Source organism: Entelurus aequoreus, linkage group LG07 (assembly GCF_033978785.1).
Source record: "Entelurus aequoreus isolate RoL-2023_Sb linkage group LG07, RoL_Eaeq_v1.1, whole genome shotgun sequence".
In the NCBI taxonomy this organism is placed as follows: domain Eukaryota; kingdom Metazoa; phylum Chordata; class Actinopteri; order Syngnathiformes; family Syngnathidae; genus Entelurus; species Entelurus aequoreus.
Window position 1 is genome coordinate 20209120 of NC_084737.1, and position 23453 is coordinate 20232572.

At 40.9% G+C, this 23453-nt stretch overlaps 13 non-coding genes across 13 annotated transcripts; all 13 read right to left on the reverse strand.

The window, feature by feature from the left end:
- Window positions 1–595: 595 nt before the first annotated feature.
- On the reverse strand, window positions 596–677 carry trnas-gcu (transfer RNA serine (anticodon GCU)). The gene has a single exon. It is a non-coding gene; the product is annotated as a tRNA-Ser (tRNA).
- Window positions 678–2080: 1403 nt separating this feature from the next.
- Window positions 2081–2162, reverse strand: trnas-gcu (transfer RNA serine (anticodon GCU)). Its single transcript has one exon. It is a non-coding gene; the product is annotated as a tRNA-Ser (tRNA).
- Window positions 2163–3564: 1402 nt separating this feature from the next.
- On the reverse strand, window positions 3565–3646 carry trnas-gcu (transfer RNA serine (anticodon GCU)). Its single transcript has one exon. It is a non-coding gene; the product is annotated as a tRNA-Ser (tRNA).
- A 1403-nt stretch (window positions 3647–5049) lies between these two features.
- Window positions 5050–5131, reverse strand: trnas-gcu (transfer RNA serine (anticodon GCU)). The gene has a single exon. It is a non-coding gene; the product is annotated as a tRNA-Ser (tRNA).
- Window positions 5132–6536: 1405 nt separating this feature from the next.
- On the reverse strand, window positions 6537–6618 carry trnas-gcu (transfer RNA serine (anticodon GCU)). Its single transcript has one exon. It is a non-coding gene; the product is annotated as a tRNA-Ser (tRNA).
- A 1402-nt stretch (window positions 6619–8020) lies between these two features.
- On the reverse strand, window positions 8021–8102 carry trnas-gcu (transfer RNA serine (anticodon GCU)). The gene has a single exon. It is a non-coding gene; the product is annotated as a tRNA-Ser (tRNA).
- Window positions 8103–9508: 1406 nt separating this feature from the next.
- trnas-gcu (transfer RNA serine (anticodon GCU)) lies at window positions 9509–9590 on the reverse strand. Its single transcript has one exon. It is a non-coding gene; the product is annotated as a tRNA-Ser (tRNA).
- Window positions 9591–10993: 1403 nt separating this feature from the next.
- Window positions 10994–11075, reverse strand: trnas-gcu (transfer RNA serine (anticodon GCU)). The gene has a single exon. It is a non-coding gene; the product is annotated as a tRNA-Ser (tRNA).
- Window positions 11076–12479: 1404 nt separating this feature from the next.
- trnas-gcu (transfer RNA serine (anticodon GCU)) lies at window positions 12480–12561 on the reverse strand. The gene has a single exon. It is a non-coding gene; the product is annotated as a tRNA-Ser (tRNA).
- A 1407-nt stretch (window positions 12562–13968) lies between these two features.
- On the reverse strand, window positions 13969–14050 carry trnas-gcu (transfer RNA serine (anticodon GCU)). Its single transcript has one exon. It is a non-coding gene; the product is annotated as a tRNA-Ser (tRNA).
- Window positions 14051–15455: 1405 nt separating this feature from the next.
- trnas-gcu (transfer RNA serine (anticodon GCU)) lies at window positions 15456–15537 on the reverse strand. Its single transcript has one exon. It is a non-coding gene; the product is annotated as a tRNA-Ser (tRNA).
- Window positions 15538–16943: 1406 nt separating this feature from the next.
- Window positions 16944–17025, reverse strand: trnas-gcu (transfer RNA serine (anticodon GCU)). The gene has a single exon. It is a non-coding gene; the product is annotated as a tRNA-Ser (tRNA).
- A 1406-nt stretch (window positions 17026–18431) lies between these two features.
- On the reverse strand, window positions 18432–18513 carry trnas-gcu (transfer RNA serine (anticodon GCU)). Its single transcript has one exon. It is a non-coding gene; the product is annotated as a tRNA-Ser (tRNA).
- Between the last annotated feature and the right edge of the window lie 4940 nt (window positions 18514–23453).

Below are 23453 nucleotides of genomic sequence, written 5' to 3' on the forward strand. Positions count from 1 at the left end.
TCGGCAATAGCCACAAGACTAGATCTGACCAATCGGAGTCAAAGGTTAAATCCGAACAATCTGAGTCTTAGAATAGATCCGACCAACCTGTTTCTATGAGCATGAACTGATCAAGCCTACTTGGATGAGAAGCGAAACATTTTCTAAGACAAACCAAACAGTCCAGTTGCAATGGATTGAATGCCTTGAGATTACAATGACCTGGATGACTGAAAACATCCATAGGCATTGATGTATTGAAAAACAGAATTTCTATGTCTATGTCACATACAGAGGGGGAATTAGCTCAAATGGTAGAGCACTCGCTTTGCATGTGAGAGGTAGCGGGATCGATACCTGCATTCTCCAAATGTTTTAACGTCAAAAAAAGGTTTCCTTTGAGTAGAAGTAGGTAAATGAGCAAGCAAACTTCTTTCTGTTAAAGATGAGAAGTGATTTTGAGGAAACATGCAGAAAGGTCAGGTCGTCACCTCAGCTCTAGAAAGTCGTGACACATGACAGTGTGATACTCTGTAACCACAGTCAAACATTGTTATTCTGAACTACGCGTTAACAACCTTTCGTCAGTTGAGGCTAACTAAAGAGAACAACAGCTCGATGAGGATGGGATTCGAACCCACGCGTGTAGAACACAATGGATTAGCAGTCCATCGCCTTAACCACTCGGCCACCTCATCTAGCTTTGTTCTTGTCAATACTTACTGAGAGGCTGCAAATAATAGTTTTTATGATCAAAGTCTACATCACAACATGTAACCACATGGACATATAGAGGAATTAAGATATTGTTGTGTTATTTTTACAACATTAAAAAAAATAGTAAACTGTATAAATATTTGGGGTTTTGGCACAAAACTTTGGACATAATCTGACCAATCTAAGTCTATAAACCCAAACTGATAAAGCCTACTTGGATGACAGGCGAAACGTCAAGGTCAACCTTGACATTAATGACTGAACAGAGGAGGTGGTCTGCGAAATCACCTATTATCCACGTACAACACTGTTCTTTCAACCATTCCTAAAATACTCTGCAATTTAGCCTCCAGCAAATAACAGGAGTTAGAAACACCCTGGTCACAGATGCTCCTTTGTGCCTTTGTTACAACTGAAGGAAATGCTAACAAGGGTGATTCTGACTATGTTGGGCTGATAGTGGTCGATCCACAGCGATACTTCTGCCACACAATACCACAATGCGAACGAAGGGAAATTCCACTTCGATGACTGTCGTTGCTGCGAAGCGTTGGCGACTTGTCCAAGGTGTTCACCGCATTCCACCCAAATGCAGCTGAGATAGGTTCCAGCAACCCACGTGACCCCAAAAGGGACAATCGGTAGAAAGCGGATGAATGGATGACTGTCGTTGGCACTGACAGTGGGATTGCTCTTCTGCATCTCAACAGATGTTTTGCTCACTACAATAAGGCAGTACCATCTTTGCCCAGACACACCCTCCTTGTGTTGTAGTAAAATAATTTGGGGTTTCGGCAATAGCCACAAGACTAGATCTGACCAATTGGAGTCAAAGGTTAAATCCGAACAATCTGAGTCTAAGAATAGATCTGACCAACTTGTTTCTATGAGCATGAACTGGCCAAGCCTACTTGGATGAGAAGCGAAACATTTTTAAGACAAACCAAACAGTCCAGTTGCAATGGATTGAATGCCTTGAGATTACAATGACCTGGATGACTGAAAACATCCATAGGCATTGATGTATTGAAAAGCAGAATTTCTACGTCTATGTCACAGACAGAGGGGGAATTAGCTCAAATGGTAGAGCACTCGCTTTGCATGTGAGAGGTAGCGGGATCGATACCTGCATTCTCCAAATGTTTTAACGTCAAAAAAAGGTTTCCTTTGAGTAGAAGTAGGTAAATGAGCAAGCAAACTTCTTTCTGTTAAAGATGAGAAGTGATTTTGAGGAAACATGCAGAAAGGTCAGGTCGTCACCTCAGCTCTAGAAAGTCGTGACACATGACAGTGTGATACTCTGTAACCACAGTCAAACATTGTTATTCTGATCTACGCGTTCACAACCTTTCGTCAGTTGAGGCCAACTAAAGAAACAACAGCTCGATGAGGATGGGATTCGAACCCACGCGTGTAGAACACAATGGATTAGCAGTCCATCGCCTTAACCACTCGGCCACCTCATCTTAGTTTGTTCATGTCAATACTTGCTGAGAGGCTGCAAATAATAGTTTTTATGAACAAAGTGTACATCACAACATGTAACCACATGGACATATAGAGGAATTAAGATATTGTTGTGTTATTTTTACAACATTAAAAAAAATAGTAAACTGTATAAATATTTGGGGTTTTGGCACCAAACTTTGGACATAATCTGAACAATCTAAGTCTATGAACCCAAACTGATAAAGCCTACTTGGATGAGAGGCGAAACGTCAAGGTCAACCTTGACATTGATGACTGAACAGAGGAGGTGGTCTGCGAAATCACCTATTATCCACATACAACACTGTTCTTTCAACCATTCCTAAAATACTCTGCAATTTAGCCTCCAGCAAATAACAGGAGTTAGAAACACCCTGGTCACAGATGCTCCTTTGTGCCTTTGTTACAACTGAAGGAAATGCTAACAAGGGTGATTCTGACTATGTTGGGCTGATAGTGGTCGATCCACAGCGATACTTCTGCCACACAATACCACAATGCGAACGAAGGGAAATTCCACTTCGATGACTGTCGCTGCTGCGATGCTTTGGCGACTTGTCCAAGGTGTTCACCGCATTCCACCCAAATGCAGCTGAGATAGGTTCCAGCACCCCACGCGACCCTAAAAGGGACAAGCGGTAGAAAGCGGATGAATGGATGTCTATTGTTGGCACTGACAGTGGGAATGCTCTTCTGCATCTCAACAGATGTTTTGCTCACTACGCTAGGACAGTATCATCTTTGCTCAGGCACACCATCCTTGTGTTGGAGTAAAATAATTTGGGGTTTCGGCAATAGCCACTAGACTATATCTGACCAATTGGAGTCAAAGGTTAAATCCGAACAATATGAGTCTAAGAATAGATCTGACCAACCTGTTTCTATGAGCATGAACTGGCCAAGCCTACTTGGATGAGAACCGAAACATTTTCTAAGACAAACCAAACAGTCCAGTTGCAATGGATTGAATGCCTTGAGATTACAATGACCTGGATGATTGAAAACATCCATAGGCATTGATGTATTGAAAAGCAGAATTTCTACATCTATGTCACAGACAGAGGGGGAATTAGCTCAAATGGTAGAGCGCTCGCTTTGCATGTGAGCGGTAGCGGGATCGATACCTGCATTCTCCAAAAGTTTTAATGTCAAAAAAAGGTTTCCTTTGAGTAGAAGTAGGTTAATGAGCATACTTTTTTCTGTTAAAGATGAGAAGTCATTTTAAGGAAACATGCAGAAAGGTCAGGTAGTCACCTCAGTTCTAGAAAGTCGTTGACACATGACAGTGTTATACTCTGTAACCACAGTTAAACATTGTTATTCTGATCTACGCGTTCACAACCTTTCGTCAGTTGAGGCCAAATAAAGAGAAAAACAGCTCGATGAGGATGGGATTCGAACCCACGCGTGTAGAACACAATGGATTAGCAGTCCATCGCCTTAACCACTCGGCCACCTCATCTTAGTTTGTTCATGTCAATACTTGCTGAGAGGCTTCAAATGATAGTTTTTATGAACAAAGTCTACATCACAACATGTAACCACATGGACATATAGAGGAATTAAGATATTGTTGTGTTATTTTTAAAACATTAAAAAAAATAGTAAACTGCATAAATATTTGGGGTTTTGGCACCAACCGTTGGACATAATCTGACCAATATAAGTCTATAAACCCAAACTGATGAAGCCAACTTGGATGAGAGGCGAAACGTCAAGGTCAACCTTGACATTGATGACTGAACAGAGGAGGTGGTCTGCGAAATCACCTATTATCCACATACAACACTGTTCTTTCAACCATTCTTAAAATACTCTGCAATTTAGCCTCCAGCAAATAACAGGAGTTAGAAACACCCTGGTCACAGATGCTCCTTTGTGCCTTTGTTACAACTGAAAGAAATGCTAACAAGGGTGATTCTGACTATGTTGGGCTGATAGTGGTCGATCCACAGCGATACTTCTGCCACACAATACCACAATGCGAACGAAGGGAAATTCCACTTCGATGACTGTCGTTGCTGCGATGCGTTGGCGACTTGTCCAAGGTGTTCACCGCATTCCACCCAAATGCAGCTGAGATAGTTTTCCAGCACCCCACGCGACCCTAAAAGGGACAAGCGGTAGAAAGCGGATGAATGGATGACTGTTGTTGGCACTGACAGTGGGAATGCTCTTCTGCATCTCAACAGATGTTTTGCTCACTACGCTAGGACAGTATCATCTTTGCTCAGGCACACCCTCCTTGTGTTGGAGTAAAATAATTTGGGGTTTCGGCAATAGCCACTAGACTAGATCTGACCAATTGGAGTCAAAGGTTAAATCCGAACAATCTGAGTCCAAGAATAGATCTGACCAACCTGTTTCTATGAGCATGAAATGGCCAAGCCTACTTGGATGAGAAGCGAAACATTTTCTAAGACAAACCAAACAGTCCAGTTGCAATGGATTGAATGCCTTGAGATTACAATGACCTGGATGACTGAAAACATCCATAGGCATTGATGTATTGAAAAACAGCATTTCTACGTCTATGTCACAGACAGAGGGGGAATTAGCTCAAATGGTAGAGCGCTCGCTTTGCATGTGAGAGGTAGCGGGATCGATACCTGCATTCTCCAAATGTTTTAACGTCAAAAAAAGGTTTCCTTTGAGTAGAAGTAGGTAAATGAGCAAGCAAACTTCTTTCTGTTAAAGATGAGAAGTGATTTTGAGGAAACATGCAGAAAGGTCAGGTAGTCACCTCAGCTCTAGAAAGTCGTGACACATGACAGTGTGATACTCTGTAACCACAGTCAAACATTGTTATTCTGATCTACGCGTTAACCTTTCGTCAGTTGAGGCCAACTAAAGAGAAAAACAGCTCGATGAGGATGGGATTCGAACCCACGCGTGTAGAACACAATGGATTAGCAGTCCATCGCCTTAACCACTCGGCCACCTCATCTTAGTTTGTTCATGTCAATACTTGCTGAGAGGCTGCAAATAATAGTTTTTATGAACAAAGTCTACATCACAACATGTAACCACATGGACATATAGAGGAATTAAGATATTGTTGTGTTATTTTTATAACATTAAAAAAAAATAGTAAACTGTATAAATATTTGGGGTTTTGGCACCAACCGTTGGACATAATCTGACCAATCTAAGTCTATTAACCCAAACTGATGAAGCCTACTTGGATGAGAGGCGAAACGTCAAGGTCAACCTTGACATTGATGACTGAACAGAGGAGGTGGTCTGCGAAATCACCTATAATCCACATACAACACTGTTCTTTCAACCATTCCTAAAATACTCTGCAATTTAGCCTCCAGCAAATAACAGGAGTTACAAACACCCTGGTCACAGATGCTCCTTTGTGCCTTTGTTACAACTGAAATAAATGCTAACAAGGGTGATTCTGACTATGTTGGGCTGATAGTGGTCGATCCACAGCGATACTTCTGCCACACAATACCACAATGCGAACGAAAGGAAATTCCACTTCGATGACTGTCGTTGCTGCGATGCTTTGGCGACTTGTCCAAGGTGTTCACCGCATTCCACCCAAATGCAGCTGAGATAGGTTCCAGCATCCCACGCGACCCTAAAAGGGACAAGCGGTAGAAAGCGGATGAATGGATGGCTATTGTTGGCACTGGCAGTGGGAATGCTCTTCTGCATCTCAACAGATGTTTTGCTCACTACGCTAGGACAGTATCATCTTTGCTCAGGCACACCCTCCTTGTGTTGGAGTAAAATAATTTGGGGTTTCGGCAATAGCCACTAGACTAGATCTGACCAATTGGAGTCAAAGGTTAAATCCGAACAATCTGAGTCCAAGAATAGATCTGACCAACCTGTTTCTATGAGCATGAAATGGCCAAGCCTACTTGGATGAGAAGCGAAACATTTTCTAAGACAAACCAAACAGTCCAGTTGCAATGGATTGAATGCCTTGAGATTACAATGACCTGGATGACTGAAAACATCCATAGGCATTGATGTATTGAAAAACAGCATTTCTACGTCTATGTCACAGACAGAGGGGGAATTAGCTCAAATGGTAGAGCGCTCGCTTTGCATGTGAGAGGTAGCGGGATCGATACCTGCATTCTCCAAATGTTTTAACGTCAAAAAAAGGTTTCCTTTGAGTAGAAGTAGGTAAATGAGCAAGCAAACTTCTTTCTGTTAAAGATGAGAAGTGATTTTGAGGAAACATGCAGAAAGGTCAGGTAGTCACCTCAGCTCTAGAAAGTCGTGACACATGACAGTGTGATACTCTGTAACCACAGTCAAACATTGTTATTCTGATCTACGCGTTCACAACCTTTCGTCAGTTGAGGCCAACTAAAGAAACAACAGCTCGATGAGGATGGGATTCGAACCCACGCGTGTAGAACACAATGGATTAGCAGTCCATCGCCTTAACCACTCGGCCACCTCATCTTAGTTTGTTCATGTCAATACTTGCTGAGAGGCTGCAAATAATAGTTTTTATGAACAAAGTGTACATCACAACATGTAACCACATGGACATATAGAGGAATTAAGATATTGTTGTGTTATTTTTACAACATTAAAAAAAATAGTAAACTGTATAAATATTTGGGGTTTTGGCACCAAACTTTGGACATAATCTGAACAATCTAAGTCTATGAACCCAAACTGATAAAGCCTACTTGGATGAGAGGCGAAACGTCAAGGTCAACCTTGACATTGATGACTGAACAGAGGAGGTGGTCTGCGAAATCACCTATTATCCACATACAACACTGTTCTTTCAACCATTCCTAAAATACTCTGCAATTTAGCCTCCAGCAAATAACAGGAGTTAGAAACACCCTGGTCACAGATGCTCCTTTGTGCCTTTGTTACAACTGAAGGAAATGCTAACAAGGGTGATTCTGACTATGTTGGGCTGATAGTGGTCGATCCACAGCGATACTTCTGCCACACAATACCACAATGCGAACGAAGGGAAATTCCACTTCGATGACTGTCGCTGCTGCGATGCTTTGGCGACTTGTCCAAGGTGTTCACCGCATTCCACCCAAATGCAGCTGAGATAGGTTCCAGCACCCCACGCGACCCTAAAAGGGACAAGCGGTAGAAAGCGGATGAATGGATGTCTATTGTTGGCACTGACAGTGGGAATGCTCTTCTGCATCTCAACAGATGTTTTGCTCACTACGCTAGGACAGTATCATCTTTGCTCAGGCACACCATCCTTGTGTTGGAGTAAAATAATTTGGGGTTTCGGCAATAGCCACTAGACTATATCTGACCAATTGGAGTCAAAGGTTAAATCCGAACAATATGAGTCTAAGAATAGATCTGACCAACCTGTTTCTATGAGCATGAACTGGCCAAGCCTACTTGGATGAGAACCGAAACATTTTCTAAGACAAACCAAACAGTCCAGTTGCAATGGATTGAATGCCTTGAGATTACAATGACCTGGATGATTGAAAACATCCATAGGCATTGATGTATTGAAAAGCAGAATTTCTACATCTATGTCACAGACAGAGGGGGAATTAGCTCAAATGGTAGAGCGCTCGCTTTGCATGTGAGCGGTAGCGGGATCGATACCTGCATTCTCCAAAAGTTTTAATGTCAAAAAAAGGTTTCCTTTGAGTAGAAGTAGGTTAATGAGCATACTTTTTTCTGTTAAAGATGAGAAGTCATTTTAAGGAAACATGCAGAAAGGTCAGGTAGTCACCTCAGTTCTAGAAAGTCGTTGACACATGACAGTGTTATACTCTGTAACCACAGTTAAACATTGTTATTCTGATCTACGCGTTCACAACCTTTCGTCAGTTGAGGCCAAATAAAGAGAAAAACAGCTCGATGAGGATGGGATTCGAACCCACGCGTGTAGAACACAATGGATTAGCAGTCCATCGCCTTAACCACTCGGCCACCTCATCTTAGTTTGTTCATGTCAATACTTGCTGAGAGGCTTCAAATGATAGTTTTTATGAACAAAGTCTACATCACAACATGTAACCACATGGACATATAGAGGAATTAAGATATTGTTGTGTTATTTTTAAAACATTAAAAAAAATAGTAAACTGCATAAATATTTGGGGTTTTGGCACCAACCGTTGGACATAATCTGACCAATATAAGTCTATAAACCCAAACTGATGAAGCCAACTTGGATGAGAGGCGAAACGTCAAGGTCAACCTTGACATTGATGACTGAACAGAGGAGGTGGTCTGCGAAATCACCTATTATCCACATACAACACTGTTCTTTCAACCATTCTTAAAATACTCTGCAATTTAGCCTCCAGCAAATAACAGGAGTTAGAAACACCCTGGTCACAGATGCTCCTTTGTGCCTTTGTTACAACTGAAAGAAATGCTAACAAGGGTGATTCTGACTATGTTGGGCTGATAGTGGTCGATCCACAGCGATATTTCTGCCACACAATACCACAATGCGAACGAAGGGAAATTCCACTTCGATGACTGTCGTTGCTGCGATGCGTTGGCGACTTGTCCAAGGTGTTCACCGCATTCCACCCAAATGCAGCTGAGATAGTTTTCCAGCACCCCACGCGACCCTAAAAGGGACAAGCGGTAGAAAGCGGATGAATGGATGGCTATTGTTGGCACTGACAGTGGGAATGCTCTTCTGCATCTCAACAGATGTTTTGCTCACTACGCTAGGACAGTATCATCTTTGCTCAGGCACACCCTCCTTGTGTTGGAGTAAAATAATTTGGGGTTTCGGCAATAGCCACTAGACTAGATCTGACCAATTGGAGTCAAAGGTTAAATCCGAACAATCTGAGTCCAAGAATAGATCTGACCAACCTGTTTCTATGAGCATGAACTGGCCAAGCCTACTTGGATGAGAAGCGAAACATTTTCTAAGACAAACCAAACAGTCCAGTTGCAATGGATTGAATGCCTTGAGATTACAATGACCTGGATGACTGAAAACATCCATAGGCATTGATGTATTGAAAAACAGCATTTCTACGTCTATGTCACAGACAGAGGGGGAATTAGCTCAAATGGTAGAGCGCTCGCTTTGCATGTGAGAGGTAGCGGGATCGATACCTGCATTCTCCAAATGTTTTAACGACAAAGACAGGTTTCCTTTGAGTAGAAGTAGGTAAATGAGCAAGCAAACTTCTTTCTGTTAAAGATGAGAAGTGATTTTGAGGAAACATGCAGAAAGGTCAGGTAGTCACCTCAGCTCTAGAAAGTCGTGACACATGACAGTGTGATACTCTGTAACCACAGTCAAACATTGTTATTCTGATCTACGCGTTAACAACCTTTCGTCAGTTGAGGCCAACTAAAGAGAACAACAGCTCGATGAGGATGGGATTCGAACCCACGCGTGTAGAACACAATGGATTAGCAGTCCATCGCCTTAACCACTCGGCCACCTCATCTTAGTTTGTTCATGTCAATACTTGCTGAGAGGCTGCAAATAATAGTTTTTATGATCAAAGTCTACATCACAACATGTAACCACATGGACATATAGAGGAATTAAGATATTGTATGTGTTATTTTTACAACATTAAAAAAAATAGTAAACTGTATAAATATTTGGGGTTTTGGCACCAAACTTTGGACATAATCTGACCATTCTAAGTCTATGAACCCAAACTGATAAAGCCTACTTGGATGAGAGGCGAAACGTCAAGGTCAACCTTGACATTAATGACTGAACAGAGGAGGTGGTCTGCGAAATCACCTATTATCCACACACAACACTGTTCTTTCAACCATTCCTAAAATACTCTGCAATTTAGCCTCCAGCAAATAACAGGAGTTAGAAACACCCTGGTCACAGATGCTCCTTTGTGCCTTTGTTACAACTGAAGGAAATGCTAACAAGGGTGATTCTGACTATGTTGGGCTGATAGTGGTTGATCCACAGCGATACTTCTGCCACACAATACCACAATGCGAACGAAGGGAAATTCCACTTCGATGACTGTCGTTGCTGCGATGCTTTGGCGACTTGTCCAAGGTGTTCACCGCATTCCACCCAAATGCAGCTGAGATAGGTTCCAGCACCCCACGCGACCCTAAAAGGGACAAGCGGTAGAAAGCGGATGAATGGATGGCTATTGTTGGCACTGACAGTGGGAATGCTCTTCTGCATCTCAACAGATGTTTTGCTCACTACGCTAGGACAGTATCATCTTTGCTCAGGCACACCCTCCTTGTGTTGGAGTAAAATAATTTGGGGTTTCGTCAATAGCCACTTGACTAGATCTGACCAATTGGAGTCAAAGGTTAAATCCGAACAATCTGAGTCTAAGAATAGATCTGACCAACCTGTTTCTATGAGCATGAACTGGCCAAGCCTACTTGGATGAGAACCGAAACATTTTCTAAGACAAACCATACAGTCCAGTTGCAATGGATTGAATGCCTTGAGATTACAATGACCTGGATGACTGAAAACATCCATAGGCATTGATGTATTGAAAAGCAGAATTTCTACGTCTATGTCACAGACAGAGGGGGAATTAGCTCAAATGGTAGAGCGCTCGCTTTGCATGTGAGCGGTAGCGGGATCGATACCTGCATTCTCCAAAAGTTTTAATGTCAAAAAAAGGTTTCCTTTGAGTAGAAGTAGGTTAATGAGCATACTTTTTTCTGTTAAAGATGAGAAGTCATTTTAAGGAAACATGCAGAAAGGTCAGGTAGTCACCTCAGTTCTAGAAAGTCGTTGACACATGACAGTGTGATACTCTGTAACCACAGTTAAACATTGTTATTCTGATCTACGCGTTCACAACCTTTCATCAGTTGAGGCCAACTAAAGAGAACAACAGTTCGATGAGGATGGGATTCGAACCCATGCGTGTAGAACACAATGGATTAGCAGTCCATCGCCTTAACCACTCGGCCACCTCATCTTAGTTTGTTCATGGCAATACTTGCTGAGAGGCTGCAAATAATAGTTTTTATGAACAAAGTCTACATCACAACATGTAACCACATGGACATATAGAGCAATTAAGATATTGTTGTGTTATTTTTAAAACATTAAAAAAAAATAGTAAACTGTATAAATATTTGGGGTTTTGGCACCAACCGTTGGACATAATCTGACCAATCTAAGTCTATAAACCCAAACTGATGAAGCCTACTTGGATGAGAGGCGAAACGTCAAGGTCAACCTTGACATTGAGGACTGAACAGAGGAGGTGGTCTGCGAAATCACCTATTAACCACATACAACACTGTTCTTTTAACCATTCCTAAAATACTCTGCAATTTAGCCTCCAGCAAATAATAGGAGTTAGAAACACCCTGGTCACAGATGCTCCTTTGTGCCTTTTTTACAACTGAAAGAAATGCTAACAAGGGTGATTCTGACTATGTTGGGCTGATAGTGGTCGATCCACAGCGATACTTCTGCCACACAATACCACAATGCGAACGAAGGGAAATTCCACTTCGATGACTGTCGTTGCTGCGATGCGTTGGCGACTTGTCCAAGGTGTTCACCGCATTCCACCCAAATGCAGCTGAGATAGTTTTCCAGCACCCCACGCGACCCTAAAAGGGACAAGCGGTAGAAAGCGGATGAATGGATGACTGTTGTTGGCACTGACAGTGGGAATGCTCTTCTGCATCTCAACAGATGTTTTGCTCACTACGCTAGGACAGTATCATCTTTGCTCAGGCAAACCCTCCTTGTGTTGGAGTAAAATAATTTGGGGTTTCGGCAATAGCCACTAGACTAGATCTGACCAATTGGAGTCAAAGGTTAAATCCGAACAATCTGAGTCTAAGAATAGATCTGACCAACCTGCTTCTATGAGCATGAACTGGCCAAGCCTACTTGGATGAGAACCGAAACATTTTCTAAGACAAACCAAACAGTCCAGTTGCAATGGATTGAATGCCTTGAGATTACAATGACCTGGATGACTGAAAACATCCATAGGCATTGATGTATTGAAAAGCAGAATTTCTACGTCTATGTCACAGACAGAGGGGGAATTATCTCAAATGGTAGAGCGCTCGCTTTGCATGTGAGCGGTAGCGGGATCGATACCTGCATTCTCCAAAAGTTTTAATGTCAAAAAAAGGTTTCCTTTGAGTAGAAGTAGGTTAATGAGCATACTTTTTTCTGTTAAAGATGAGAAGTAATTTTAAGGAAACATGCAGAAAGGTCAGGTAGTCACCTCAGTTCTAGAAAGTCGTTGACACATGACAGTGTGATACTCTGTAACCACAGTCAAACATTGTTATTCTGATCTACGCGTTCACAACCTTTCGTCAGTTGAGGCCAACTAAAGAGAACAACAGCTCGATGAGGATGGGATTCGAACCCACGCGTGTAGAACACAATGGATTAGCAGTCCATCGCCTTAACCACTCGGCCACCTCATCTAGCTTTGTTCATGTCAATACTTGCTGAGAGGCTGCAAATAATAGTTTTTATGAACAAAGTCTACATCACAACATGTAACCACATGGACATATAGAGGAATTAAGATATTGTTGTGTTATTTTTAAAACATTAAAAAAAAATAGTAAACTGTATAAATATTTGGGGTTTTGGCACCAACCGTTGGACATAATCTGACCAATCTAAGTCTATAAACCCAAACTGATGAAGCCTACTTGGATGAGAGGCGAAACGTCAAGGTCAACCTTGACATTGATGACTGAACAGAGGAGGTGGTCTGCGAAATCACCTATTATCCACATACAACACTGTTCTTTCAACCATTCCTAAAATACTCTGCAATTTAGCCTCCAGCAAATAATAGGAGTTAGAAACACCCTGGTCACAGATGCTCCTTTGTGCCTTTGTTACAACTGAAAGAAATGCTAACAAGGGTGATTCTGACTATGTTGGGCTGATAGTGGTCGATCCACAGCGATACTTCTGCCACACAATACCACAATGCGAACGAAGGGAAATTCCACTTCGATGACTGTCGTTGCTGCGATGCGTTGGCGACTTGTCCAAGGTGTTCACCGCATTCCACCCAAATGCAGCTGAGATAGTTTTCCAGCACCCCACGCGACCCTAAAAGGGACAAGCGGTAGAAAGCGGATGAATGGATGACTGTTGTTGGCACTGACAGTTGGAATGCTCTTCTGCATCTCAACAGATGTTTTGCTCACTACGCTAGGACAGTATCATCTTTGCTCAGGCACACCCTCCTTGTGTTGGAGTAAAATAATTTGGGGTTTCAGCAATAGCCACAAGACTAGATCTGACCAATTGGAGTCAAAGGTTAAATCCGAACAATCTGAGTCTAAGAATAGATCTGACCAACCTGTTTCTATGAGCATGAACTGGCCAAGCCTACTTGGATGAGAAGCGAAACATTTTCTAAGACAAACCAAACAGTCCAGTTGCAATGGATTGAATGCCTTGAGATTACAATGACCTGGATGACTGAAAACATCCATAGGCATTGATGTATTGAAAAACAGAATTTCTACGTCTATGTCACAGACATAGGGGGAATTAGCTCAAATGGTAGAGCGTTCGCTTTGCATGTGAGAGGTAGCGGGATCGATACCTGCATTCTCCAAATGTTTTAACGTCAAAAAAAGGTTTCCTTTGAGTAGAAGTAGGTAAATGAGCAAGCAAACTTCTTTCTGTTAAAGATGAGAAGTGATTTTGAGGAAACATGCAGAAAGGTCAGGTAGTCACCTCAGCTCTAGAAAGTCGTGACACATGACAGTGTGATACTCTGTAACCACAGTCAAACATTGTTATTCTGATCTACGCGTTAACAACCTTTCGTCAGTTGAGGCCAACTAAAGAGAACAACAGCTCGATGAGGATGGGATTCGAACCCACGTGTGTAGAACACAATGGATTAGCAGTCCATCGCCTTAACCACTCGGCCACCTCATCTAGCTTTGCTCATGTCAATACTTGCTGAGAGGCTGCAAATAATAGTTTTTATGATCAAAGTCTACATCACAACATGTAACCACATGGACATATAGAGGAATTAAGATATTGTTGTGTTATTTTTACAACATTAAAAAAAATAGTAAACTGTATAAATATTTGGGGTTTTGGCACCAAACTTTGGACATAATCTGACCAATCTAAGTCTATGAACCCAAACTGATAAAGCCTACTTGGATGAGAGGCGAAACGTCAAGGTCAACCTTGACATTGATGACTGAACAGAGGAGGTGGTCTGCGAAATCAACTATTATCCACATACAACACTGTTCTTTCAACCATTCCTAAAATACTCTGCAATTTAGCCTCCAGCAAATAACAGGAGTTAGAAACACCCTGGTCACAGAAGCTCCTTTGTGCCTTTGTTACAACTGAAAGAAATGCTAACAAAGGTGATTCTGACTATGTTGGGCTGATAGTGGTCGATCCACAGCGATACTTCTGCCACACAATACCACAATGCGAACAAAGGGAAATTCCACTTCGATGACTGTCGTTGCTGCGATGCGTTGGCGACTTGTCCAAGGTGTTCACCGCATTCCACCCAAATGCAGCTGAGATAGGTTTCAGCACCCCACGCGACCCTTAAAGGGACAAGCGGTAGAAAGCGGATGAATGGATGACTGTTGTTGGCACTGACAGTGGGAATGCTCTTCTGCATCTCAACAGATGTTTTGCTCACTACGCTAGGACAGTATCATCTTTGCTCAGGCACACCCTCCTAGTTTTGTAGTAAAATAATTTGGGGTTTCGGCAATAGCCACAAGACTAGATCTGACCAATTGGAGTCAAAGGTTAAATCCGAACAATCTGAGTCTAAGAATAGATCTGACCAACCTGTTTCTATGAGCATGAACTGGCCAAGCCTACTTGGATGAGAAGCGAAACATTTTCTAAGACAAACCAAACAGTCCAGTTGCAATGGATTGAATGCCTTGAGATTACAATGACCTGGATGACTGAAAACATCCATAGGCATTGATGTATTGAAAAACAGAATTTCTACATCTATGTGACAGACAGAGGGGGAATTAGCTCAAATGGTAGAGCGCTCGCTTTGCATGTGAGAGGTAGCGGGATCGATACCTGCATTCTCCAAATGTTTTAACGTCAAAAAAAGGTTTCCTTTGAGTAGAAGTAGGTAAATGAGCAAGCAAACTTCTTTCTGTTAAAGATGAGAAGTGATTTTGAGGAAACATGCAGAAAGGTCAGGTAGTCACCTCAGCTCTAGAAAGTCGTGACACATGACAGTGTGATACTCTGTAACCACAGTCAAACATTGTTATTCTGATCTACGCGTTAACAACCTTTCGTCAGTTGAGGCCAACTAAAGAGAACAACAGCTCGATGAGGATGGGATTCGAACCCACGCGTGTAGAACACAATGGATTAGCAGTCCATCGCCTTAACCACTCGGCCACCTCATCTAGCTTTGCTCATGTCAATACTTGCTGAGAGGCTGCAAATAATAGTTTTTATGATCAAAGTCTACATCACAACATGTAACCACATGGACATATAGAGGAATTAAGATATTGTTGTGTTATTTTTACAACATTAAAAAAAATAGTAAACTGTATAAATATTTGGGGTTTTGGCACCAAACTTTGGACATAATCTGACCAATCTAAGTCTATGAACCCAAACTGATAAAGCCTACTTGGATGAGAGGCGAAACGTCAAGGTCAACCTTGACATTGATGACTGAACAGAGGAGGTGGTCTGCGAAATCACCTATTATCCACATACAACACTGTTCTTTCAACCATTCCTAAAATACTCTGCAATTTAGCCTCCAGCAAATAATAGGAGTTAGAAACACCCTGGTCACAGATGCTCCTTTGTGCCTTTGTTACAACTGAAAGAAATGCTAACAAGGGTGATTCTGACTATGTTGGGCTGATAGTGGTCGATCCACAGCGATACTTCTGCCACACAATACCACAATGCGAACGAAGGGAAATTCCACTTCGATGACTGTCGTTGCTGTGATGCGTTGGCGACTTGTCCAAGGTGTTCACCGCATTCCACCCAAATGCAGCTGAGGTAGTTTTCCAGCACCCCACGCGACCCTAAAAGGGACAAGCGGTAGAAAGCGGATGAATGGATGACTGTTGTTGGCACTGACAGTTGGAATGCTCTTCTGCATCTCAACAGATGTTTTGCTCACTACGCTAGGACAGTATCATCTTTGCTCAGGCACACCCTCCTTGTGTTGGAGTAAAATAATTTGGGGTTTCGGCAATAGCCACTAGACTAGATGTGACCAATTGGAGTCAAAGGTTAAATCCGAACAATCTGAGTCCAAGAATAGATCTGACCAACCTGTTTCTATGAGCATGAAGTGGCCAAGCCTACTTGGATGAGAAGCGAAACATTTTCTAAGACAAACCAAACAGTCCAGTTGCAATGGATTGAATGCCTTGAGATTACAATGACCTGGATGACTGAAAACATCCATAGGCATTGATGTATTGAAAAACAGAATTTCTACGTCTATGTCACAGACAGAGGGGGAATTAGCTCAAATGGTAGAGCGCTCGCTTTGCATGTGAGAGGTAGCGGGATCGATACCTGCATTCTCCAAATGTTTTAACAACAAAAACAGGTTTCCTTTGAGTACAAGTAGGTAAATGAGCAAGCAAACTTATTTCTGTTAAAGATGAGAAGTGATTTTGAGGAAACATGCAGAAAGGTCAGGTAGTGACCTCAGCTCTAGAAAGTCATGACACATGACAGTGTGATACTCTGTAACCACAGTCAAACATTGTTATTCTGATCTATGCGTTAACAACCTTTCGTCAGTTGAGGCCAACTAAAGAGAACAACAGCTCGATGAGGATGGGATTCGAACCCACGCGTGTAGAACACAATGGATTAGCAGTCCATCGCCTTAACCACTCGGCCACCTCATCTAGCTTTGCTCATGTCAATACTTGCTGAGAGGCTGCAAATAATAGTTTTTATGATCAAAGTCTACATCACAACATGTAACCACATGGACATATAGAGGAATTAAGATATTGTTGTGTTATTTTTATAACATTAAAAAAAAATAGTAAACTGTATAAATATTTGGGGTTTTGGCACCAACCGTTGGACATAATCTGACCAATCTAAGTCTATTAACCCAAACTGATGAAGCCTACTTGGATGAGAGGCGAAACGTCAAGGTCAACCTTGACATTGATGACTGAACAGAGGAGGTGGTCTGCGAAATCACCTATTATCCACATACAACACTGTTCTTTCAACCATTCCTAAAATACTCTGCAATTTAGCCTCCAGCAAATAACAGGAGTTACAAACACCCTGGTCACAGATGCTCCTTTGTGCCTTTGTTACAACTGAAATAAATGCTAACAAGGGTGATTCTGACTATGTTGGGCTGATAGTGGTCGATCCACAGCGATACTTCTGCCACACAATACCACAATGCGAACGAAAGGAAATTCCACTTCGATGACTGTCGTTGCTGCGATGCTTTGGCGACTTGTCCAAGGTGTTCACCGCATTCCACCCAAATGCAGCTGAGATAGGTTCCAGCATCCCACGCGACCCTAAAAGGGACAAGCGGTAGAAAGCGGATGAATGGATGACTGTTGTTGGCACTGACAGTTGGAATGCTCTTCTGCATCTCAACAGATGTTTTGCTCACTACGCTAGGACAGTATCATCTTTGCTCAGGCACACCCTCCTTGTGTTGGAGTAAAATAATTTGGGGTTTCGGCAATAGCCACTAGACTAGATGTGACCAATTGGAGTCAAAGGTTAAATCCGAACAATCTGAGTCCAAGAATAGATCTGACCAACCTGTTTCTATGAGCATGAAGTGGCCAAGCCTACTTGGATGAGAAGCGAAACATTTTCTAAGACAAACCAAACAGTCCAGTTGCAATGGATTGAATGCCTTGAGATTACAATGACCTGGATGACTGAAAACATCCATAGGCATTGATGTATTGAAAAACAGAATTTCTACGTCTATGTCACAGACAGAGGGGGAATTAGCTCAAATGGTAGAGCGCTCGCTTTGCATGTGAGAGGTAGCGGGATCGATACCTGCATTCTCCAAATGTTTTAACAACAAAAACAGGTTTCCTTTGAGTACAAGTAGGTAAATGAGCAAGCAAACTTATTTCTGTTAAAGATGAGAAGTGATTTTGAGGAAACATGCAGAAAGGTCAGGTAGTCACCTCAGCTCTAGAAAGTCATGACACATGACAGTGTGATACTCTGTAACCACAGTCAAACATTGTTATTCTGATCTATGCGTTAACAACCTTTCGTCAGTTGAGGCCAACTAAAGAGAACAACAGCTCGATGAGGATGGGATTCGAACCCACGCGTGTAGAACACAATGGATTAGCAGTCCATCGCCTTAACCACTCGGCCACCTCATCTAGCTTTGCTCATGTCAATACTTGCTGAGAGGCTGCAAATAATAGTTTTTATGATCAAAGTCTACATCACAACATGTAACCACATGGACATATAGAGGAATTAAGATATTGTTGTGTTATTTTTACAACATTAAAAAAAATAGTAAACTGTATAAATATTTGGGGTTTTGGCACCAAACTTTGGACATAATCTGACCAATCTAAGTCTATGAACCCAAACTGATAAAGCCTACTTGGATGAGAGGCGAAACGTCAAGGTCAACCTTGACATTGATGACTGAACATCAATGTCTAATATAATCGTGTGCTTGCATGGCGTGAAGACGTGTTAGCCTCCAGCTCCTGCTTAAACTCTACCTTTTTGACATGCACCCGACCTGTATTTTACGAGCATCTAACCGCTGGTAAATTTATTTTTTACAACTACGACTCATAAAAAACTCGCTTCACCACGATAATGCCTCCCAATTCTGTAAAACCACAAGAGAAGGCAGAGGTCGATGCTGCAGCCGTTAGCAAGGCTGAGCTGATAGCCATACTGTCGGACCATAGATCAACCTTGCTAACAGAGCTTAAAACATCCTTTAACGAGGTGAACGAGAAACTGGACGGACTTCAAAACACAGTCAACAGTCATAACCACAGACTGTCCTCTCTGGAAGAAAATGCTGATTCGATACATCAGCGATTGGAGCAGGTGGAGGCTGTTTGTGACATGCTACAGACTGACAACCAGAAGCTAAAGGCTAAGCTCACCGACCTGGAGGGAAGGAGCAGGCGGAGTAATGCCCGGCTAGTTGGCTTACCCGAAGGGATAGAAGGCCCGCAACCCACCAAGTTTTTCTCCATGCTGCTGAAAGAAGTACTTGGTGAGGAAGTATTCGCCTCTCCACCTGAGCTGGACCGCGCTCATCGCAGCCTGGCTCCCAAGCCGAGACACGGGGACAAGCCCCGACCTATCCTGCTTTCTTTTCATCGCTTCCAGAGCAAAGACCTGCTGATCCGGGAGGCAAGGAAGAGGGGTACGCTGCAATATCACGGGCACACGTTCAGAGTGTACGAGGACTACTCTCCAGAGGTAGTGAATCAGCGGAGGGCTTACCGGACTGTGATGGCGTCATTGTACAAGATGGGACTCAAACCCTCGCTACTTTACCCGGCCAAGCTCCGCATCACACAGACGGACGGCATCCGCGTTTGGCTCGGAACAGTAGCCGAGGCTGACAGCTACATCAAGGCGTATAAAGACTCTCCATAACGGTCTCATCAACAAAGTGTGTTTATGAGTCACAGTGAGTTTAAGATCTGAACTATATAATCATATTAAGTGTGTGTGTGTGTGTTTAGTGTAAATGTTTCACTGGAGGTGGATACAAATGTGTCATTTGTACAAAGAAAAAAAAAAAAATATATAATGGAAAGTGAATTAAAAAATATCTTTACTAATATTGGTAATAACGAATCTGAATGTAGAAGTACTGATAATATTCATAGTAGAGAACTGTATAATAATTATAATCATATTCAACTAGATTTTTATGACAACATCAATTATAACTGTAATTCAAATGAGTTTGGCAGTGATATAGATCCAGACTGCAATCTTTACAATAACATTACCAGAAACTGTGAGTACTACACAGACGAACAATTTAAATGTGTGAATATGGACAAATCTTTTACTGTAATACATTTTAATAGCCGAAGCTTGTATAAAAATGTTGACAATATTAGTGAATATCTGAGCCAGTTCAAAACATTTAGTATTGTTGCAGTCTCAGAGACTTGGCTCGATGAGAACAAGTGTTGTGATATGAGATTGGATGGTTATGAATTACTCACCACAAACAGAGTTGGAAAAAGGGGAGGAGGAGTAGCACTTTTTGTAAATCATGATTTAAAATGTTGGAAAATTGACAGCAAATCAACTGCTATAGCTGGAATTTTTGAATGTATTACTGTAGAAATTGAAGTAGAAAAATCCAAAAAAATAAATGTTAGTTGTGTTTATAGAACACCTGGATCATGTCTAGACACATTTAATCAAAAATTGGACTATTTGTTTAATAAGTCAAACAAGCTCCATATTGTGTGCGGTGATTTTAATATTAATCTTCTGAATCCCATGGACAGTACCAAAACAACCGGTTTTATAACAGGATTGTACAGTAATAATTTTTTTCCCCTTATCATAAAACCTACCAGAATAACAGTAGACTTTGCCACACTGATAGATAACATTTTCACCAATCAACCTGAGAATCAAATAACAGCAGGACTACTACTCAATGACATAAGTGATCATCTACCTGTATTCAGTATTTTCCACAATTTCTTTGATCAGAGAGGGACCAACAAAGCAGTTCAATATAGATTTGTTAGACATCAAACGCCAGAAACTATGGCAGCATTCAAGTCTGAGTTATGTGCTCAAGACTGGGGGGAGGTTTACACCTCCACAGACCCAGATGAAGCATACGAACATTTTCTCAACATTTTCATAACATTGTATGATAAGCACTGTCCAATGAAAAAACATTACATTAAGGACAGCACTGTTAAGGACAAACCATGGATCACAAAGGGACTATTGAAGTCCTGCAAAAAGAAAAATTATCTTTACAGAAGACATTTAAAGCACAGAACCAAAGAAACTGAACACAAATATAAAACGTATAAAAATAAGTTAACACAAATAATAAAGCACAGCAAAAGAACATATTACTGTAACCTATTAGAACAACATAAAAATAGCATCCAGGGTACGTGGAAAGTTTTGAATGGTATCATTAAAAAAAACATGACAAATAAGGAACATCCAAGCTATTTCATAGAAAATAATCAAACTCTAAATGACCCTAAGGAAATAACGGATGCTTTTAACACCTTCTTTGTGAATGTTGGACCTAATTTAGCAAATGAAATTGTACAACCCGAAAACAGTGTCAAATTTAATGAACATACCATTCAAAGCAACTTAGAATCGTTTTTTATTTCCCCCGTCCATGAAAGTGAAATCATAGAAATTGTAAATTCTCAAGAAAACAAGAAGTCAACAGACTGCTGTGACTTGGACTTTTCTCTGATCAGGGAAATTGTTGATTTTATAGCTGTTCCCTTCACTTATGTATGTAATATTTCTTTTATAAAAGGTGTCTTCCCAAAGAAAATGAAAACGGCAAAAGTTATTCCCATCTTCAAAAGTGGAGATAAGCATCAGTTCACCAACTATAGGCCTATTTCTATACTCTCACAATTTTCAAAAATCCTTGAAAAATTATTTGTGTCAAGATTAGACAGTTTTATTGACAAGCAACACTTGCTAAGTGAACACCAATACGGCTTTCGACCAAACAGGTCCTCTTCCATGGCAGTGATGGAACTAGTTGAGGAGGTAACCACTGCAATTGATAAGAGGGAGTTTGTTGTTGGCCTTTTTATTGACCTGAGCAAGGCCTTTGACACCATCGATCATACATTGCTTTTAAACAAAATGCAGAGGTATGGTTTTAGAGGTCTTGCTCATGATTGGTTGAAAAGTTATCTTGGTGGCAGAGAACAGTACGTGCATATGAATAATGTAGATTCAGATAAAAAGATTATAACACATGGAGTACCCCAAGGTTCTGTATTGGGACCAAAATTGTTTTTATTGTACATTAATGATATCTGTAAAATCTTTAAAAAACTCAACTGTATTCTCTTTGCTGATGATACAAGTCTGTACTGTTCTGGGCAAGACCTTGGCCATCTCTTAGGGACTGTAGAGAGTGAACTCCACATACTAAAGCAATGGTTTGATGCCAATAAACTATCAATCAACCTAAATAAAACAAAATATATAATTTTTGGAAATAGGAAAAATAACAAACCGTGTCATATAAGAATTGATGATATGGAGATAGAAAGGGTGTATTCAACAACATTTTTGGAAATCCATATAGATGATAAATTAAATTGGAAACTGCACATAAATATACTTAAGACAAAGATGGCAAAAAATATTGCTATGTTACATAAAATAAAAAACTCCGTAAATCAAAAGGCTCTTATCATGTTATATAATTCTTTTGTACTCCCTTATCTTAATTATTGTGTCGAAATCTGGGGTAACAATTACAAAACAAACATTAAATCTATATTCTTACTTCAAAAGAAAGCGATTAGAATTGTAAATTATGCAGATTATCATGACCATACCAATGCTCTGTTTATTAAATTTAAAACATTAAAACTGCACGATCTTGTTGACCTCAACACTGCTATTGTGACGTACAAAGCTCATAACCACATGCTGCCTGGGTGTCTACAGGAGAGGTTTAAACCCAGAGAGAATCCCTATGACCTCAGAGGTTCAGCTGTCTTCCAGAAAGCTAAGATAAGAACAAGCTTAAAAAGTAGATGTGTTTCTGTCAGGGGGGTTCAACTGTGGAACAGCTTGGATTATTCCTTAAAATGTTCCAGTTCTATTCACACATTTAAAAAACACTTTAAGACCAATGTCTTGAAAAAATATATCACTCTAGAATCAACACAGTAGTTAATACTATGATCAATGTTAATTCAAATACTAAATGTGGGTTATAAATAATAATGGAAGTACAATTGTTTGTATATAGTATATAAATTGGTACAAAGATTTAACATGTCTACAAGGATATTTCACATGCCTTTACTGTGTATATAATTGAACTGTGTTTATGTTATGTATAATGTGTATTTATAATATGTTGTACAATGGACATTCAATAATTTTCGGAAGTTTATTTTGTACTTGACATTGTTTATAGGGTTAGGCGCAATAAGTGTTCAACTTCAGCCTAAACCCTTTCGGTCTGCAACATTTTCATTTTCAATTTAAGAATGTACAACTGTTTGTTTATTTTGTTGACGATTGACCGAAGAATAATAAACTTGAACTTGAAACTTGAACAGAGGAG